The 21,555-nt window shown below is 40.9% G+C and overlaps 1 protein-coding gene across 29 annotated transcripts in view; it reads left to right on the top strand.

The window, feature by feature from the left end:
• LOC129766172 (plasma membrane calcium-transporting ATPase 1) overlaps positions 1 to 21,555 on the top strand; it is a 208,624-nt gene that overhangs the window by 141,817 nt on the left and 45,252 nt on the right. For 2 of the 29 annotated variants that reach the window (XM_055766659.1, XM_055766658.1), the window contains exon 1: positions 21,297 to 21,448. The exons of the other annotated variants lie outside the window; for them this stretch is intronic. The gene's annotated coding sequence lies outside the window, so the exon portion shown is untranslated. Of the gene's footprint in view, positions 1 to 21,296; positions 21,449 to 21,555 lie in introns of those variants that run through there. 29 annotated transcript variants of the gene reach the window in all.

Below are 21,555 nucleotides of genomic sequence, written 5' to 3'. Positions count from 1 at the left end.
GAATTTTAACAATGTTGCACGGTACAAAAATATATAAATTTAGATATTTTTTTTACAATTTTGAAACTCAGTACACTGAAGTCCATTTTGGCGTGGTTTTATTTTACGCGGCTTTTGGAATTTACGCGGTTTTTTTTTCACGCAGATTTCGGAATTTACGCGGTTTTTTTTACGCGGCACGCATCAACATCGTAAAAATCAATGTGCTAATTGATGGGACTTTTCCTGAAATAATATAGTATTGTAACACTGATTAGTAGCTGAAAAATAAAAGAAGATGCAGATAGCAGAATTGTAGCATGCAAAAAAATTCAGGTAATCAGTTGTTAGAATATGGGTTACATTTCAAACTAATAGGTCACTGTTTGTTAGACTTTTACACGGATTTTGAAAATTACTCGGTTTATTTTTACGCGGATTTAGGAATTTACGCGGCACGTATCCGCCGCGTAAAAAGCGACTCCAGTGTACTGTTTTTATTTATATATAAGTATGTTCGTATGTGGTTTCTGATATTTTTGTTTTTTTTTTCAGAAAACTTCGAGAACTATGCGGCACGAAAATATTTAATAGAGCCTGTCCACGTTAAATTTCGGACAATTTCCTATCAGTATAGTTTATGAAGTATTTCACTAATCAATGAAATATTTCACTTACATGACAGCTTAAACCCTCTTTATTTCGATGTCCAATATGTTTACATTCTTCTTCAGTTTGGTAAAAAGGCGTCGAATCAAGTGGAAGTACGCAAACGCATTTTGCGCGAACGGCAGCGAAATCCAACACTGTCGGTACGAGAACTCGCCTAAAAGCTAAAACTGCCGAAGAGTACCGTGTTTAGTGTGTGCAACTCGTTTGACTAGCGCTTAACTGTGGATCGGAAGGTTGGAAGCGGGAAAAACCGAAAAGTATGCTCTCGACAGATGGATCGAAAGGTGGTTGCCATTATTGAGAAACATCCCAACCTTTCAGTTAGAAATGTGGCTCGAAAGGTTGGAAAATCAAAATCATATGTACTAAAAGTGAGGCAGAGGCATGGACTGAAGGCATACAAAGTGAAAAAGGTGCCCAATCGTAATGATAAGCAAAAGTTCACTTCAAAAAGCCGTGCTAAGGTGCTCTACACCGAGTTTTTGCAAAAATGTTCATGCGCCATGATGGACGATGAAACTTATGTTCTCGAAGACTTCAAACAGCTTCCGGGTCTCGCTTTTTATACTGCAATGCGAAGGAATGCCGTAGCCGAGTGTCTCCGGACCAAGCAGCAGTCTAAATTCCCCAAAAAGTACTTGGTTTGGCAGGCCATATGCAGTTGTGACCGAAAATCCAAATCTTTCGTCTCTACCGGCACTATCAACAAAGATGTCTACGAGAAGGGATGTCTACAGAAGCGGTTGCTACCATTCATAAGAAGCCACGACTCTCCAGCGTTTTTTTGGCCAGATTTGGCCTCTTGTCACTATGCAAAATCCATCCTGGAGTAGTATAATGCAGATGAGGTCAAATATGTGTCAAAAACACGCTGACGTTTCATGCATTTCTAAGTTATTTGTCATCGAAAAAAAAAATCGGTTTTCCAAATTTCCTTTACTCCTCCCCCCTTGGAAGATTTTCGGGGATCAAAAAATCAAAACTTTGGGCGCAATGAGGCACCCCTAAAACATGTTCGATTGAGCTGAAACATTGCACAGGTCGTTTTTTTGGGCCAATAAACAAATTGTACATGATCGGTTTTTGAAATTCGATGATGAATTTTTTTCCATACATCCATTGTCACCCTAATTTACATACATCGAGATACAAATTTCTCGGAAAAATATTCCGTGTGAATACAGGGTAACTTCGATATAACGTACATTTTACTTTCAAAATTGTACGTTGTATCGAATTGTACGTTATATCGAATTGTACGTTATATCGAAGTATAATAAAGAACTCAGAAACGAAGCTTATATTACTTTATTGTGTTGCTGTTTGAGCAAGTTAAATGAATAAAATCAAATAGAAGACGAAGTCAACCTTTCTCATGATGTTTCCCTTCGTACTGTTGATTAAAATTTGATTCATTTAGAATCCGGAATAACAAAACAGTTGTACTTCGGGATTGGTTAAAAATACAAAACAAGCTTTAGTATCAAAATACATATGATTTGTTGTTCTTTCAGAAAAACAATACTTGAAAAATTATTCCTTTGGACTTTGATAATGTGTACGTTATATCGAGTGGCGTTATATCGAGGGTACGTTATATCGAAGTTTCCCTATACTTGTAAATTATGATTTAAAGTGGTTTATATCCCATCTTCATGCGTTGATATTTCGTTGATATTAAAAGCATTTCGAGCATAAAAGCAGGCGAGTGTGATAAAGTACTATTTCCATTTTCGTTAAATTCATTAATTTCCCTCCTACAACTTGTGTACATTTTGGCCCATAACTTTTCTCAAACTCTTTTCCCGGTCAACGAAAATTTGGCTGAAGATGGATAAAAATATTCTCTATCCAATGAGTGTTTACTCAAAAATGTGTTTTGGGTCCTTTCAAATAACTTTTTTAAATTTTCTTTGAATTAATCAATTTTCCCCATACAAATTGAATAGGTTTTGGGCTATAACTTTTCAGAGACTCTTTTCTGACCGATGAATTTTTTTCTAAAGATAGATAAAACTATTCTATATCGAATAAGTACAATCTTGAGAATGTGTTTTGGATTAATGAAATTGTGGCTGGAAGATAGATAAAATATTTCTCTATCGAATAACTTCTACAACTCTATTCAAACAACTTTTCTTGATTTTCTGTATACAGTTCGGACTCGATTATATGTGATTCGATTATATACAATTTTGGACTCGATTATATACAGTTTGAAAAAAAAAATCTATTTCAAATATGACTTATTTCAAGCAAAAATATAAACTTTCAACGTTAAGCTGAAATTTAAATGGCTATTATATGTACAGTGGGGTAAAAATCTTGATTTTTGAAGATTTTGCTTGAATTTTCAATAGGAATTGTTTATATCGATATTGCAGCCAAATCAGTCAGCTCGCGCAGTCCGAAGCCGCCGGACGCAAAGTTGTTCGTGTCCGTTATTGTGTTGGAACAATACCGTTATCGGTTTCGCTGAAGTGATTGTGTCGCTCTAACGGTGTTTTCTTTATTGCGAGAGTGAAGTGATAAGTAATCACAACCAGCGGGAGGGAGAAGTCCTCCACTGCGGGCGCTGTGAGCGTGTGCCGTTCCTCGTCATCGTATTGTGGTGCGATACACCATTGCTGTTGTGCCAAGCGATCATCACGTGGTTCGATTGGAGCACCGTTACAAATCATCCGCACCGTGCGCTTCAAGTATTTTAGTTTATATATATATTAGGTTAAGGATTTAAAAAAAAAAGAAAAAGTATAATTGTATATCTGCCATAATGGCAGAGTGCGATCCTCTTGATATGGACATTGAATCTGATGTTTCCTCCTCACTAACTACTGGGAAGTCGCTTAAACGCGTTCCCCCCTCAGACGATGTCTTTTCAGAGGAAGAGTTAATCAACCTCAACAAGCCCCCTTCAAGAAAATTGGCAAACTTTTCCACTTCGCCCCCTCAATCTCCCGCTCCCGCTTCCGATTATCTCCCGAACTTGCCTCCCAGCCCAACTGTTCCCGCTTCCGCTCAACAATCGACCTCGTCCTCCCCCTCAGTTGTCACCTCTCCGCGTGTCAAGGTCTATCCAGAAGATGCATCTGGATCTGGCCCATGGGTTGTTTTCTTCCGGCCAAAACCCAACGGGAAATCGCTCAACGTCATTCAGATCATGAAAGATCTGACAAAAAATTATTCCTCCGTGGTCGAAATTAGAAAGGTTCGACCGAACAAACTGCGTGTTGTCGTGGCTGATCGGAAGCAAGCTAACGAGATTGTTGTCGACAATAGGTTCGTACTAGAATATCGCGTCTATGTGCCCTGCCATAACGTAGAAATTTCGGGGGTGATCACAGAAACGGGTCTGACGAGCGCATTAATAAAAGAGGGAGATGGCAGATTTAAAAAGCTCCCTTTGACGAAAGTTAAAATTTTGGACTGCCATCAATTAGGAAAAGTGTCCCAGGAAGAGGGAAAAACAAAATTCACGCCGTCCGACTCGTTTCGAGTAACTTTTGCTGGTTCCGCCCTCCCTGACTACGTTATGGTGGACAAATTGAGGCTTCCGCTGCGTCTCTTCGTGCCAAAGCCCATGACTTGCAACAAATGCAAGTCAGTTGGTCACACAGCAGACTACTGCGCCAACAAGGAGCGCTGTGCCACTTGCGGAGAGCAACATGTGGGCAAATCCTGCAGTGCGACTGAGCATAAGTGTCCATATTGCGGGGGGACCCCACATGAGCTCTCAGCTTGTGAAAATTACAAGAGTCGCTGGGAGAAACAGAAGCGCTCTTTAAAGGAACGCTCGAAACGCACTTTTGCGGAAATTTTAAAGGGCGCTTCTCCACAGGCCCAACAACAACATCCAATCTCCTCACACAATATCTTTTCCACGTTGCCAGTTGACGAAATGGAAGCGGACACAGCTCACGGGGGTACACCGTTTATTTCCCAAGGGAATCCCCGGCGCAAAAATGTGACCACTCCCAAAATTCAATCACAAGTCCCTCCGGTGATATCCCCTGTTAGCTTGCCTAAAAAAACGAGTGCAGCGGACAAGCAAAATCAGGTTCCTCCTGGCTTCCGTGGGAATAGTTCACCTTCGAACGACCCAGCACTCGAGGGGACATCAAAAACCCCAACTGTCCCTATTTTTCCGTCCAGCTCAACTTCCCAATCGGGATATATAAAGTTGTCTGACCTTTTGGATCAAATCTTCAAGTGTTTTAACGTTTCCGACTCCATCAGAACCATTGTCATTTCAATGCTTCCAGTATTAAAGACAATTTTGCAACAATTGATGCAAACATGGCCCCTCCTTTCAATGATTATCTCTCTTGATGTCTAATTCAAATAGAGAGGTCGGAGATATCACTGTTTTACAGTGGAATTGTCGTAGTCTTATCCCTAAATTGGATACATTCAAATTTTTAATTCATAAGTTCAATTGTGATGTTTTTGCTCTGTCCGAAACTTGGCTTTCTTCGCGAGATGATCTCTCTTTCCATGATTTCAATATTGTACGCTTGGACCGTGATGACAGATACGGAGGGGTGCTATTGGGGATCAATAAGTGCCACTCATTTTTTCGAATTGACCTTCCACCTATTGGAGGGATTGAAGCTGTTGCTTGTCATGCAAACATCAGAGGCAAAGACCTCTGTATTGTCAGCTTGTATTGGCCTCCGAGAGCTGCGGTTAGCCGCAAGCAACTTGTTGACATGTGCTCACTCCTTCCTGAGCCACGATTGATCTTGGGAGACTTCAACTCTCACGGAACTGCCTGGGGGGAACAGTACGACGACAATCGTTCATTGTTGATATATGACCTTTGTAACAGCTTCAATATGACCGTTTTGAACACTGGGGAAACAACACGTGTACCTAAACCTCCTGCTAACCCAAGTGCTCTTGACCTCTCGCTTTGCTCGAATTCACTATCGTTAGATTGCAAGTGGGATGTAATCCAGGACCCCAACGGTAGTGATCACTTGCCAATCAAAATTTCCATCACCATTGGGTCGAATTCTTCTGAATCTATAAACATGGCATATGACCTCACAAGACACATTGACTGGAAAAAATATGCGGACGCGATTACTCTAGCCATCAATTCCAGAGATGGTTTACCTCCATTGGAGGAGTATAACTTCCTTTCTCGTTTGATCTATGACAGCGCAGTTCGCGCTCAAACGAAACCCATCCCAGGTTCCACTATTCGCCGAAGGCCTCCCAATCTATGGTGGGATAGCCAATGTTCCAAGCTTTATGTAGAAAAATCGAATGCATTTAAAGCTTTTCGGAAACGTGGTACTCCTGAAAATTTTCAAACGTATTTAGCCCTTGAGAATCAGTTCAAAAATTTGATCAAAGGGAAAAAACGTGCTTATTGGCGAAATTTCGTGGGAGGTTTGTCACGAGAAACGTCAATGAAAAAATTATGGAAAGTGGCTCGAAACATGAGAAATCGCTCTTCATCCAATGAAAGCGAGGAATATTCACATCGATGGATCTTTAATTTTGCACGAAAGGTTTGTCCTGATTCAGCTCCTGTGCAAAAATTTGTTCGAGATATACCACAAGATAGGTGCGATCTTGATTCCGAGTTTTCGATGGTAGAATTCTCTCTTGCTCTCCTTTCATGTAACAATTCTGCTCCGGGATCGGATAGAATTAAGTTCAACTTGCTGAAAAATCTCCCTGATGTGGCGAAACATCGCTTGTTGAACTTATTCAATCGGTTTCTGGAGCACAATATTGTTCCAGATGATTGGAGACAAGTACGAGTTATAGCTATTCAAAAACCCGGAAAACCCGCGTCCGACTTCAATTCGTACCGCCCAATAGCAATGCTGTCTTGTATACGGAAATTGTTGGAGAAAATGATCTTGTTTCGCCTTGATCGATGGGTTGAAACGAATGGCCTACTCTCAGATACACAATATGGGTTCCGCAGGGGCAAGGGGACGAATGATTGTCTTGCGTTGCTTTCTTCAGAAATTCAATTGGCTTACGCCGAAAAAAAACAAATGGCTTCAGTATTCTTGGACATAAAGGGGGCCTTTGATTCTGTTTCAATAGAGGTCCTGTCAGACAAATTACACTCTCGGGGTCTGCCGCCTCTATTGAATAATATGTTATATAACTTGCTTTGTGAGAAACATTTGAATTTTTCTCACGGGGATTCGACAGTAAGTCGGGTCTCCTACATGGGACTCCCCCAGGGCTCATGTTTAAGCCCCCTTTTGTACAACTTCTATGTAAGCGACATCGACAATTGCCTTACACAAAATTGCAACCTAAGACAACTTGCAGATGATGGAGTGGTGTCTGTCGTAGGATCAAACGAATCCGAACTGCAAGGACCCTTACAAGATACTTTGAACAATTTTTCAACCTGGGCCATTGGACTAGGGATCGAATTCTCCACGGAGAAAACAGAGATGGTGGTTTTTTCTAGGAAGCATAGACCAGCAAAACCAAAGCTTCAACTTTTGGGTAAACCGATCACTCATGCTATGTCATTCAAGTATCTTGGGGTCTGGTTCGACTCCAAATGTACTTGGGGGGCCCATATTAGGTATCTGAGTAAAAAATGCCAACAAAGAATAAACTTTCTCCGTACAATTACAGGCACCTGGTGGGGAGCCCATCCCGAAGATCTTATAATGTTGTATCGAACAACTATTCTCTCAGTGATGGAGTATGGCAGTTTCTGTTTTCAATCAGCTGCCAAAACACACCTCATTAAACTCGAGCGAATTCAGTATCTTTGTCTCCGTATTGCGTTGGGATGTATGCCCTCAACGCATACCATGAGTCTCGAGGTTTTGGCAGGCGCACTCCCACTAAAAGATCGCTTCAATTTATTATCTCTTCGGTTCTTCATTCGGTGTAAGGTTATGAACCCATTGGTGATCGGAAATTTTGAGCAGCTGATCGAGCTAAATTTTCATTCTGGATTCATGAGCTCATATCATGAATTCGTCTCCATGCAGGTTGATCCTTCTTCGTATATTCCCAACCGTGTTTGTTTTCCTGACTACATCAATTCCTCTGTGCATTTTGATCTGTCCATGATGCAGGATATCCATGGAATTCCAGATTATCATCGATCGGGGATCGTTCCTACGATTTTCGAAGCAAAGTATGGGCGTGTCAATTGTGATAATATGTACTTTACTGATGGGTCCTCTATGAATGAGTCCACAGGATTTGGAGTGTTCAACAAATTTTTTAGCACCTCACACAGTCTTCAGTATCCTTGCTCAGTGTATATTGCTGAATTGGCAGCAATACACTGGGCGCTGGACAGCGTCGCCTCACGACCTGTTGAACACTATCACATTGTAACGGATAGTCTTAGCTCTGTCGAAGCTATCCGTTCAGTGAGGCCGGAAAAGCACTCGCCGTACTTCCTTGAGAGAATACGAGAAATTTTGAGTGCTTTATCCAGACGCTGTTATGTCATTACCTTTGTCTGGGTCCCTTCACATTGCTCAATTCCGGGTAATGAGAGGGCTGACTCATTAGCAAAGGTAGGTGCAATTGAAGGCGAAATTTATCAGCGTCAAATCGCCTTCAATGAATTTTATTCTTTAGTTCGTAAAAATACCATCGTTAACTGGCAACGCAAATGGAACGAAGATGAATTGGGCCGGTGGCTCCACTCAATTATCCCTAAGGTTAGCCTCAATCCGTGGTTCAAAAGTCTGGAATTGAGTCGGGACTTTATTCGCACCTTCTCCCGACTCATGTCCAATCACTGTTCGTTAGACGCGCTGCTTTTTCGTTTTAATCTTGCCGACAGCAATCTCTGCGGTTGTGGCCATGGTTACCACGATATCGAACACGTTGTTTGGTCGTGCGAGTTGTAACTTGTCGCCAGATCGAATTTAGAAAACTCCCTTCGGGCTGGAGGAAAGCAGTCCAATGTGCCGGTGAGAGATGTGTTGGCTCGGTTAGACCTTGATTACATGTCCCAAATATATGTTTTCCTTAAAGCTATCGATCTTCGAGTGTGATTGTTTATACATCCTTTTCCCCTCCTTTTCGTCCTTCGCGAGCTATCGGTTCCCTTCCTACTAACATTAGAATAAGTTATATTGTAAATACATATTAGATGTAAGGATAGTTTTAAGAATTGAGTGTGAAGTCTCAGTGTGAATGAGAATGTGAATGTGAATGTGAGTGCGAGTGTAAACACACATCTCCTTACATCCCATCCTTTTCCTAATGAAAATGTGTCACCCTTCTAAACTCGAGTCGACCGCGAGTAATCGGTTTCCTATTTCATTAACCATAGAATTAAGGAAACAACATGTTGATATATGCTAGTTGAAATATAGTTAAGAGTTTGGCTCCATTAAACTTATGTAACTGAGCCTGTAAAAATAAACGGATTAATAAAAAAAAAAAAATTGCAGCCAAATGAAGAAAGATACAAGTTGGGTGTCAAAGAACAAATTGTAGAGTTGAACAGAAACTTGTATGCAACAAAAACTTTTTTCCGCTAATTTCGCACAAGTTCGTAAATAAGGAACGCGAAAACGAGAAAACTCGTGAGCGGTCCGTAAAGTGTTAATAACCGCAAATGTATTCCTGGAACATGCTCTTGGTGGCAATTTGTTCCTGTTTAAAGTTACTGCGGAAAACACAAGGTTCAACTCATTTTTCGACGAGAGATCTATTTGGGTCGTCTGATGTGTATTATCTTACCTCATACAGTGTCCACGCGCGCGCAGGTGGTTTGTTTTTCACACGTCTTTCCGCGGGTTTTATGCGTTATTCACCAACCCCGACGATCGTTCAACGGAGATATTGAAGAAGTAGGAAAAAAACCGCGCACACGCGCACATCCAGCGAACCGAATTAGCACCACTAATTGATAGATTTCTCAAAATGAAACATACCGCGAGCACCCATAGCGCCATAAAAAAATACGTAAAACAACGCGTAAAGGTATTGGGGAATATTTCGGAGCTGATGTCACAACCCGTTGCGGCTGCTGCTGCTCTGTCTGGTTGGTTCCGCTTGGGGGAGTCTGTACGAACCAAAAAACAAACGACACTTGTGTCATCTGTGATCTCGCATCACTGCTACTTCTGCTGTTGGGATTGTGTCTATTACCATCGGTTGCTCGTGGAAGACCTACGAAATTGTACGCTGTTGTAACACATTTGTACCGCTACTGTTCAGCTGAACCGTCCCATGGGGTGGCTTTGCGCTTTCGATCCGATGGGAGTTCTGGATTCATCAAGAATAGAACGAGATGTAAGTGATCCTCAAGCTGTCATAATTCAACGGTGATTTCCTCACCTCTCTCCCTGGCCGCTGGATGCTGATAATCCAACTCAAATGATCTTCGTCATCACCTTGTAGCATGCGTATTATCATCACTCGCGGGGCGGCGCGCGGGAAGATGAAATATATGGGAAGCGAGAGGTATCTCGGAAACACGACGAAATGCGTATTCACCACACGCTCGTCTCATCATTTTATCGTAAGCTGGCTGGGATTATATTGGGACATGTCAGTGTCGTAATTATTTGTTGGTTCCCTAGCGCGGGTGACCACTACTAACCTTCGAATCAGAACCTCTTGCGGTGGTTCACTCTGTTGTGTGTACAGAGTACAATTTGCCGTCTTCCGTTGAGCGTCGCACGTCTTGTCTTATCAGCACGAAAAGCCGACGATTTTATGGATATATCACAACGCTCGGCGGAGTGTGCAGAAAATAAGCAAATACACAAGTTCGCTGTTTCACACGATCAGGTATCTAACGACATTTTCGTGACATTTTTCGGCATATCCCAAAATTGGTCTGCGATGGCATTTTATCGCCCAATTGTCCGCATAATTGTAAAGATAACGGATATGATGATGAAGTTGACGTTGGTTCATAAAAGCCGTTATCGTTGGAAGGATTTCTGCCAAAGCTTTATCGAGAGCAATTGTATGCATTCTGCATTTGTCCGCTTCTTATCTGAGCATTCCCTCGCTATTTGTGTAAACGCACGTGTTATAGCTGGCTGCTTACTCTGCAACCGGTTGAAGAAATCACGAAATCGATTGAAATGCAATGCACATATTTCCATTGAAAAGCAGGTCGCACCATGAATGTCGCGCATACTTGAAGGGATTGACGTGTTTTTGCGCCTTCGAGCGTTTCATGATGTTTATGTTCTCCTAACATTCTCGCTTCTTTTCATGCAAACTTCATTTATGACAAAATGCCTAATATACTCAAGCTAATCAGCTCGTCGAATGGTGCCGATTCGTCCAACGGAACAACAGCGTGTCATTATGACAACCAAAGGTCGGTCCCCATTGCTCACCACATCGAATTTTTGTTGAGGACAAAACACGGGGGATGTCATGGTCGTAATTCATTCGTTCCGATTTTGTTTGAGTGACACAATGTCACTCGGCAGCGGCATTTTTTTCTTCTTTTTTTTGTTCTCTGACAACATTCACGACTAACGAGTTAAAGTGCCACGTTGAAAATAGCGGAAACAACGCGCGAGGGGGTATGATGCATCGAAAACCACAGAGAGAGAATCATTTCTGTTTTCACGAAAATATGCTGTGTACCCATAAGTGTACCCAAACTACATTGTCATTGTTGCCTGTTCCGTTGGACAGTGTTTTTATTGTGACGGTTTTGGGCAGAACTTTTCCAAATGAGGGTGACAAAATCTGGAACAACTTTCAGTGGGACCTTTGTTCTCACTTTTAGATTTTCGCTAATCTTCTACCCCAATCATGTTCCGTGAAAACACCATAAATCTTAGATAATAGAATTTAAATGTGATCCTTATATTGCCTTACTTCCCGTTCAAACGGGCGGGAGTGACGGTGGGCTTTTCCTTGATCGAAAAAGGTTTCGAGGACCGGAAAAAAATATCGCGAAAAATAATATTCTCACAAACCTGAAAAAGACTATAGCTTGTTTTGACAGCTGTTTCTATTTCTCGTATTATTGACACAATAAGAGATAAAAAGATAAAAATCCATTGTGACCTGATGCTATATCAATGAGAAAATTAGCGAAGGCGGAATGGATAAAGGGTGTCCCACATAAAATTGGCATTACGGTAAAAAAGCATATAGAAAATTACCTAGATCTGCCCGGTAGTCATGAACGGCACACTTCGTTTGCCAGCAGATCCCTTGCCAAATCATGTACTTCTTGGCAAATTTTGAAGGGGTCCGTGACTTTCCCACCGTATTTTACCATTCGTCACAATCTGCAGCCCTCTCCACTGCAGTCCTTCCCGGTTCTTGGCTCTCTGTACGAAAGACTTGGACAGATTCAACTTCTTGGCCACATCTCTGATCGAAGGATTGGGATTTTGCTTAAACCCTTTCACGACACGCTTGTGATCCTGATCACTTATAGAACACCCATTTTGACGGCACTTCTCCTTCCGTTCGATTCTCAGAGTTTCGAAGTAACGTTTAATCACACGATTCACCGTCGACTGCACGATTCCGAGTCGTTTTCGTTGTTCCGATGAGAAAGTTGAGGATTTTTCAGGTGCTTGCGCTAAATCAATTCGCGACGTTGCTTTTCGGGTGACGCCAATTTTCGCAAAACTGATAGCGATAAAAATACAGTGTAAACAATACACTCTAAACTGCTTCTACCCAAATTTCAAGAGAATGGGTATCAATGGGTGATTTCCTACAGCGTTTTTTTTCGTGATGCAATTTGATGCGGGGCACCGTTTAAGCATTCATGCGGTGAAAGTATCGATAAGGGATTGCGAAATAAAAGTATGCAATTTGTATCGGTAGGAATACAACTCGCAAGAAAAATGTACTAAACGCAGTAAAATTCAAGCAAGCCCCGTGAAAACCCGTGTCCCTGTGTTTTACACTGTAAAATGAGAAACAAATGTCCCGAACGCGGAGGAGTCAGTTTTTGTGAAAAAAAAAGATAGAAAGGTCTGAGCCTAGAGGCACGGACGGAAACTAGACGTAGGACTCCGAGAAGTTTTTGTAATTGTTCAGAAATCTGTAAATTTAACTCATTCAATTCTTCAAATGCGGGGGTCTCCGTAGCCGCATTGGTTGCGCGTTCGCTTAGTGAGCGATCGATAGTGAGTTAAAAACTCAGGGCCCTCATTCACTATCTTTGTGTTGTTACAGAATAACAACGTCCACGCAACAATCATCAGCGATGGAGATCGATCCACGGTCGAAATAAGATCAATTCATCCATACAACTGCTCTGCTCTGCAAGGCACATCGGGCTGCTGTTCTATTAATAACTCAACAATGATCATATCAACTGTCTCCGCTGTCCGGTGGTCTAACTGGATAATGGAACAGAAAGAATACTCTTACGCCTAAATGGCTACTATGTAAATGTACCATATGCAATGGTATACAAGGAATACTCTTACGCCGAAAAATTTCTAATTAGAGATATGGTAGCCATGTGACATGTACACGATTAGAAAAAAAATGGCTCTGTTACAGCTAAAATGCTAATGAGCCTAAAATGAACAGATGGGAAAAAATTCTTTAAATGGTGGCTCTAGAAAAACTATTTGTAGTATGTATTTAACTGAACTTCAAACGAATTGCAAGAGTTTTAGTGGTAGAAAGAATCCGGAATCAGTAATAATTAATAGTAAACTTTTGAAAAGAAATTCAGATAGATATTCTAACATTATAACGAAACAATCGACATTCTCTGGCTTTCTTGTATCGATTTATGAACATCTCCATAAAAATCCTTATCGATAAAACGCTCGCCTTTAGTTCATTTGATTTTTCCGAATCTTCCAAGTTACCTGCTCTTCTTTGAATCTGATAAGTGCTCGCTATCGGCAAATGTGTTACATGTTACATGCATTTTTCTTGTGAATGACAATATCGGTATCTTTTATAGTTTTCTTCAACCGTTCTCGTTATATTCATCCGTTCCGAACAACGCAATCTGCTTTGCACATGTATTCAGTTCAGCTGCACATCATTCGTTCCCAAACAGTTCGCTCGTAATCAGTAATAAGTTCGTATGGCTAACTACCCTTTTGTATTAAAGACCGTTCGTTTAATCTTTTTACGAACTAGTTTTTTCGTACCATTCGTATCCTTTGTTATCTATCTATCTAAAGGGTGTGTCACATCAAATTGCATCACGGAAAAAACGCTGTGGAAATTCGCCCAGTAGACCGATACTTTTGAAAATTTTAAACAGTAAAATAAAAACTATTAAACAACTTTTGGCATTTTCTTTTTATTCATACTTCGAGCCCAAGCCCGTATGCTCGCACCTTCCTCTTTACCCCGTCCATAAGGTTCTCTACAACGTCAGGTTGTAGTTTTTTTTGAACAGAAATCCATTTTCTCTTGAAGTCCGCCTATGATTTGACAACTTTTGGGTTCTTCCGGAGGGCCTGCTTCATAATCGCCCAATATTTCTCTATTGGGCGAAGCTCCGGCGCGTTGGGCGGGTTCATTTCCTTTGGCACGAAGGTGACCCCGTTGGCTTCGTACCACTCCAACACGTCCTTTGAATAGTGGCACGAAGCGAGATCCGGCCAGAAGATAGTCGGGCCCTCGTGCTGCTTCAATAGTGGTAGTAAGCGCCTCTGTAGGCACTCCTTAAGGTAAACCTGCCCGTTTACCGTGCCGGTCATCACGAAGGGGGCGCTTCGCTTTCCGCAAGAGCAGATCACTTGCCACACCATGTACTTTTTGGCAAACTTGGATAGTTTCTGCTTGCGAATCTCCTCCGGAACGCTGAATTTGTCCTCTGCGGAGAAGAACAACAGGCCCGGCCGCTGACGAAAGTCCGCTTTGACGTAGGTTTCGTCGTCCATTACCAGGCAATGCGGCTTCGTCAGCATTTCGGTGTACAGCTTCCGGGCTCGCGTCTTCCCCACCATGTTTTGCCTTTCGTCGCGGTTAGGAGCCTTCTGAACCTTGTATGTACGCAGGCCCTCCCGCTGCGTGGTCCGCTGGACGAATGAACTTGACAAATTCAGCTTATTGGCGACATCCCGGACCGAACTTCTCGGATCACGTCTAAACTGCTTAACTACGCGCTTGTGATCTTTTTCACTGACGGAGCATCCATTTTTGCCGATCTTCACCTTCCGGTCGATGGTTAGGTTCTCGAAGTATCGTTTTAGTACTCTGCTGACCGTGGATTGGACGATTCCCAGCATCTTACCGATGTCCCGATGTGACAACTCCGGATTCTCGAAATGAGTGCACAGGATTAATTCACGACGCTCTTTTTCGTTCGACGACATTTTTCCAAATTTACGCAAAATTGACAGTGAATCATGGCCAACGTGATCTATACACTCTTATCTGATTATAAGCGAAAGCTGAAGATATAATTCCTAAAAATTAAATTTCTACAGCGTTTTTTCCGTGATGCAATTTGATGTGACACACCCTTTATATTCTATCTATATATGTAAAAACGGATTTCTTTCTATCTGTCTGTCTGATTCTTATGGACTCGGAAACTACTGAACCGAAAGACATGAAAATTGGTATGAAGGGGTTTTTGGGGCCGAGGAAGATTCTTATGATACTTCGAGAACCCTCCCCTCTCTCAAAGGGTGAAGGGGGGTAATGTCGAGTTGGTAGAAGTATTGAAATTTCATAGTAAAACATACATTTTAAAGGGTAGATTAGAAGATCAATCAATGAACAGTTCTGCGATTGGACCCATGAATGTGCGCTTAGTAAGAAAACGTGGATGTGATAACTCAAAATAAATTTTGGGCGCGGGACGAGGTTTGCCGGGTCAGCTAGTCAGCACTGAAAATCAATACAGCCAGTAACACCGGCTGAGTGTATCCTATGGCTTACCTTTCTTACTAACACATTAATAAATTCCCGATATATTTATGAAAGGTCGTACAGTTCTCTGCATCTCTCTTAAGTAAATGTCGATCTAACATTCCTTCCCTTTCCTTAGCAGTTGGAAGGACGTTGCCAGGACAATTAACCTAACAGTTATTACTAATCATCAGTATTGGGCTCCGTGGCCGAACGATTGTTCATTGGTGTTGTTCTTTACTTGTTGTGAGCATAGAAAAATGTCAGGTTCTTTATATCCTTCCTTGAATCCAATAATTTTCAATTACAACATCGACAATATGATTTTTTACAGAGTACCTCAAGTGACGGATCTAGAGACCAGCATCAATTGCATGGTCTTGAACCGAGACACGGAGGCACATGATACACGTTAAGAGTCCCAATTTCATAACGCTTGTTGACTTCCGTTTTAATTAGGATGCTGAGACAGCGGTATCTGATGTATCCGAGTTTTCATCGCACTCTTCATGGATCTAACCAGACTACTTGTGTAATAATGCGCTTTTTTGAATCTGTCTCGTTCGATTTTGGTACGCCCACTCATTTTTTTAAAAAAGATTGCAAAGATAATCTTAATCTTAGTCGAGAAAGTTGATGAACTGAATATTTTACTAAGACAGTTCTAATCAGATGAGCATAAAATGTGGTGAAATTGATAGTGAACAATGAAACAAATGAACAATATCTACGATAGAGAAAATTTATTCAGTAGACTAGACGTAAACATTAATCAATTTCTCACTAGTGTGAATTAACTTAAGTTGACTGTAGATCTACCCTAATTTCATAATGCATAAATATTCACAATATCAATCATGCATGCTCCAGTGTATACGGGCGCTACGATTAAGTAATAACAAGTTATATATCAAAGTGCATGTCTAACAGATGTACACATAGCTTTACCATCACGCTTGGGTCCTCACCTCTTCCGCGACTGTATACTCAGTGCCAAATCAAAATTTGATGGACGCTGCGGGAGTTCGACTGTCCATAAACGTCAAAGAAACACATTTGATATCTCTCACCCCTATCGTTTCGAGTACAATCGATTATTCATACTAGCTCTATATTGTAACTTTGAAAACAACATCATGAGTCAACATTCAGTTTCAATTCATCCGAAAGAGAAATTGAGCAGGTGAGGAAAGTAAACATCGTCAAGAAGCATTGGCCCTTGATGATTGAAGATAAAAGACACTTCTGACACTTGCAATCTTTATGTGAAATATGTGATAACAGTAATATACTTCAATTTAGGATAAATTATTCCTTTAAGCTAAATTTGACTTGGGGAAAGATCATTCGGATTAATGAGAAGAACACTTAAAAAATCAAAATTTTTATTATTTTTTTTATTTTAATCTTACAATTGAAAATCACGAATACAATAAAATAATGGATTTCAGGAAAATAAAAATAATAATGCAGAAATTATTTTAGTGTCTCGCATATGCTCTTAAAAATTCAGGGAAAAATAACGCCACATGTAGAAATCGAGGTTTTAAAAAAATATATTTTGATGCCAAATATCTTCAAATTGTATGAAACATCGAGATATGGTGTTATCTCGGAAAAAAAAAATTTTGGCCAAAAATGGCCGAGTACTTTGAGGCACGCCTAAATCATGTCGGATTGAGCTGAAATTTTGCATAAGTACGTTTTTTGGGCCAATAAACAAAATGTACATGGTCGGTTCTTCAAATTTAATAATTATGTTTTCCATACTTTCACTGCACTCAGACAATGATGGTCGAGTCCCAGAAGGTCGATTTTCGTCCAATTTTTTTTTGATCCAGATCTCGATGTTTTATGTATTTTTGGTAGCTTGCATCTATTTTGCGACACGAGGGACTTTTCATCAGCTTCAAACGTGAAGATTTTTCCATCAGAAAAAAAAAGATGCAACGGTGGCCGTAGCTTTTAAACCGTTTTATGAGTTTATTTGCATCGTTTATCGTATTTGTTTCAATTAATGGCTCAAACAACGCTCATATACACCAAGCCGAAAGTATCGAAGAGGATTGCAGCGAACGAGTTCACGAGCAACATGGATGACATTGTGCAGCCGTACCGACCTCGGACTTCCCTCTCTGGGTCTATCTTCTACATCAGCTGTTTCTTTGTAGTGTACGGAACAAGATTAAGAACGCATCTTGAGCAGCTCTTAGATCTGCTTCGCCGTCTTCTCGCATTTAAACATCGCGACAGTTGCCACACGTTCTTGTTTCTGAGACTTGGGTCATGAAATTGTAACTCTGTAAGTACGTGGCGCTAAATCAAATATACAGCAATTGATCGATGATGCATCATTTTTGATCGCTAGGACAACATTTTTTGAATGATGTGAAGAAACGGCTGATAGATATTTTCGATATCAACATTCTAGATCAAATTTTTTGATATAGTTGAGTTTTACACGCAGATAAAACGTGAATACGTCGATCGATAGCTGTTGTCAACAATTCTTCTCCGATGAATTGCATCTTGTTCTGAAATCGAAAACGTGGAAAACGTCCTTTATGCCAAAACGCGTTTGAAGAGAAATCGTTACAAGATGGGGTTCATAGCGCCTATGTATACACAGCTTAACCGATACCTAATCAGAGATCGAAGAACGCACGCATACCACGATGTTTGACGTCCAGTTTGTATGTGTAGGGCGTGCAAGTACAAATATAAAGAGAAACTTTGGAGTAAGTTTCAATTGTATTCTTAAAATTTCTGATTCAAATGACTCTATGACTAAATATGGTATTAGTTGGCTGACGTACAATCTGGTTCTTAAAGATGTGGATTTTTTTTAAATCGTTTTTATCCTTGAATATTCAAGGTCCATCAGAATCACGTTTGGATTGCTTTTACAGTTCAATTAACTTGAATTTATTGAATTGAATGTTCCCTAAGGGAACAGTACCCGCTTAGTAGGAACCCGTACTCGCTGGAAAATAAACTGTTATTTCTTAAATTGTGTTTACATTGTGTTGCCTTAATGAATCCTAATATGAGAAGATTGTATCATTTTTTTTTACATTAGCGAGAAAATGTTGAGAAAAAAAAATCTCACAGACCGAATGTCAATCATTTTATTTTGAGAAGCCTGAGTCAACTCACTATTGAAATTGAACGAAGATGAAGAAAGCATAGTTTCGGGAGTTTTTTCATTCAATTATATCTTTTTCTTGAAATAAATACCAATAACGCCTAAAATACACGATAGACGAATTTCATGCCAACTCGTCGTCGCACCATCTCAGATAGTAGTGAAACGTTGTGGGTGTAAAGACATGGGTCATTTAAGCTTAATAACTTAAAAACTATGATACCTACAAAATTTATGCAAAAGGATGAAATGTTGTTAGTTGTTAGAAAAACTTTTTCTCTGTAAAAGTACCCATCTTCCGGTGTATGGACGACTTTCTTGGAAATTTTAAGGGCTATTCATATATATATTTTTGGGAATTTTAAAAAAATACGTTTTTGAGAAAAATGAATTTTAATTTTAAAAATAACTTTTTTTGATGAAATTTTTTTTGAAAAAATTTTTGGTATTTTTTCGTAAACAATTTCCTACATTTCATTCTTTTACATGAATTTTGTAGGTATCATAGTTAAGTTATAAATTTTTGTAAAAATTCAAGAAAAAAAAATTCGGCTTTTTCCAAAAAGTTGTCTAATTATTTTTCGAATATTTCAAGTATGCAAAGTTGCTTAAATGGCCCATGTCTTTACACCTACAAAGTTTCACTGCTATCTGAGAAGGTGCTACCAACGGCCAGTCGAGTTGGCATGAAATTCGTCGATAGCAATATTACGGAGACACGTACAGCCTGAGACATCTTGCGCGAGTACACGAGTTATAATTTTGCGCGCGAGTACAGGAGGGTTAAAATTCAAAGGAAAAATAAAAATAAAGGGTGTGTCAAATCAAATTGCATCACTGAAAAAACGCTGTAGAAATTTAATTTTTAGGAATTATATCTTCAGCTTTCGCTTATAATCAGATAAGAGTGTATAGATCACGTTGGCCACGCTTCACTGTCAATTTATCGTAAATTTGGAAAAATGTCGTCGAACGAAAAAGAGCGTCGTGAATTAATCCTGTGCACTCATTTCGAGAATCCGGAGTTGTCACATCGGGACATCGGTAAGATGCTGGGAATCGTCCAATCCACGGTCAGCAGAGTACTAAAACGATACTTCGAGAACCTAACCATCGACCGGAAGGTGAAGAACGGCAAAAATGGATGCTCCGTCAGTGAAAAAGATCACAAGCGCGTAGTTAAGCAGTTTAGACGTGATCCGAGAAGTTCGGTCCGGGATGTCGCCAATAAGCTGAATTTGTCAAGTTCATTCGTCCAGCGGATCAAGCAGCGGGAGGGCCTGCGTACATACAAGGTTCAGAAGGCTCCTAACCGCGACGAAAGGCAAAACATGGTGGGGAAGACGCGAGCCCGGAAGCTGTCCAAGAAACTATCCAAGTTTGCCAAAAAGTACATGGTGTGGCAAGCGATCTGCTCTTGCGGAAAGCGGAGCGCTCCCTTCGTGATGACCGGCACGGTAAACGGGCAGGTTTACCTTAAGGAGTGCCTACAGAAGCGCTTACTACCACTATTGAAGCAGCACGAGGGCCCGACCATCTTCTGGCCGGATCTCGCTTCGTGCCACTATTCAAATGACGTGTTGGAGTGGTACGAAGCCAACGGGGTCACCTTCGTGCCAAAGGAAATGAACCCGCCCAACGCGCCGGAGCTTCGCCCAATAGAGAAATATTGGGCGATTATGAAGCAGGCCCTCCGGAAGAACCCAAAAGTTGTCAAATCGGAGGCGGACTTCAAGAGAAAATGGATTTCTGTTAAAAAAAAAACTACAACCTGACGTTGTATAGAACCTTATGGACGGGGTAAAGAGGAAGGTGCGAGCATACGGGCTTGGGCTCGAAGTATGAATAAAAAGAAAATGCCAAAAGTTGTTTAATAGTTTTTATTTTACTGTCTAAAATTTTCAAAAGGATCGGTCTACTGGACGAATTTCTACAGCGTTTTTTCCGTGATGCAATTTGATGTGACACACCCTTTATGACAGAAAAAATTCAAACAAAGTGGTGACACTTGGAATGATGAATACAACGATTTGAATACAACCTGTTGTCTAGGATATTATTATTATTATACCGGCAGAGATATTTCATGAATGGGGTTCGTTATTGTGCTTATTTGCAGCTAAATTGCACAACAGCCCAAGATACTGTTTTTCTCGTCCGATTCGGTTCTTTTGTATGACCAAAGATGGCAAGTAAATGTTTGCCAAAAATCTTATAATAAGAATCCTCCGACAACACGCCAGACGGATGTACCGCGCTGGGAGAAGCATCATCATCGTGAGTCGTAAAACAACCGAAAGAAAGAAGAGGAAGAACAGTGAATGATGTAGAGTATTACTATTCCGTGTTCCCCCGCTCCACAATGTAAACCGGCAGAATGAGATAAAATATCGCACATATAGTTGTTGTCAAAAACGGGCGAAGGAGGCGACTGATAAGGACCTACCCCGATAACACTATCAGTTGCGGCAGTGTTGCTGATGCAGCCCGAACTATACGACCAGCTTGTGCTAGCCTATTATTGTATTACACATTGCAGTATATTTTCATCCGTGTCTCCCTTTGCCCCCGATACCGAGGGTTTCTGTTATCTGGACAGCGGGAGGGCAGCCGGTGGTCGGTGGCGATGGCGGGTACATGACACATTATAAATAAAACCGGGTGAGGATTTCCAGTTTTTGTACCATCGGTGCACACTTACGATAAGCAATCGCAGGTCCGTCTGAGTTCTTTTGTCTCTCCCAACAGTAGTATCGTGTCGGCATTCTTGGTGGCATAACTCCTCGCCCATCCATATCCGTTTGTGACCCCGTCACTCGGTCAGTCCGCCCGCGTCAGTACGGAAAGTGGAAGGTAATTCATCAATTCGACAACTCAATGCCGATTAATGCCGATGTGATCGATCAGCTGGCGGTGTATGTGTTGACTATTTTTAAGTTTCATCAATGAGATTAGTTAAG

This window comes from Toxorhynchites rutilus, chromosome 2, assembly GCF_029784135.1.
Source record: "Toxorhynchites rutilus septentrionalis strain SRP chromosome 2, ASM2978413v1, whole genome shotgun sequence".
NCBI lineage: Eukaryota > Metazoa > Arthropoda > Insecta > Diptera > Culicidae > Toxorhynchites > Toxorhynchites rutilus.
The sequence above is the reverse complement of the archived record's forward strand: the minus strand, read 5'-3'. Positions and strand labels throughout refer to the sequence as shown.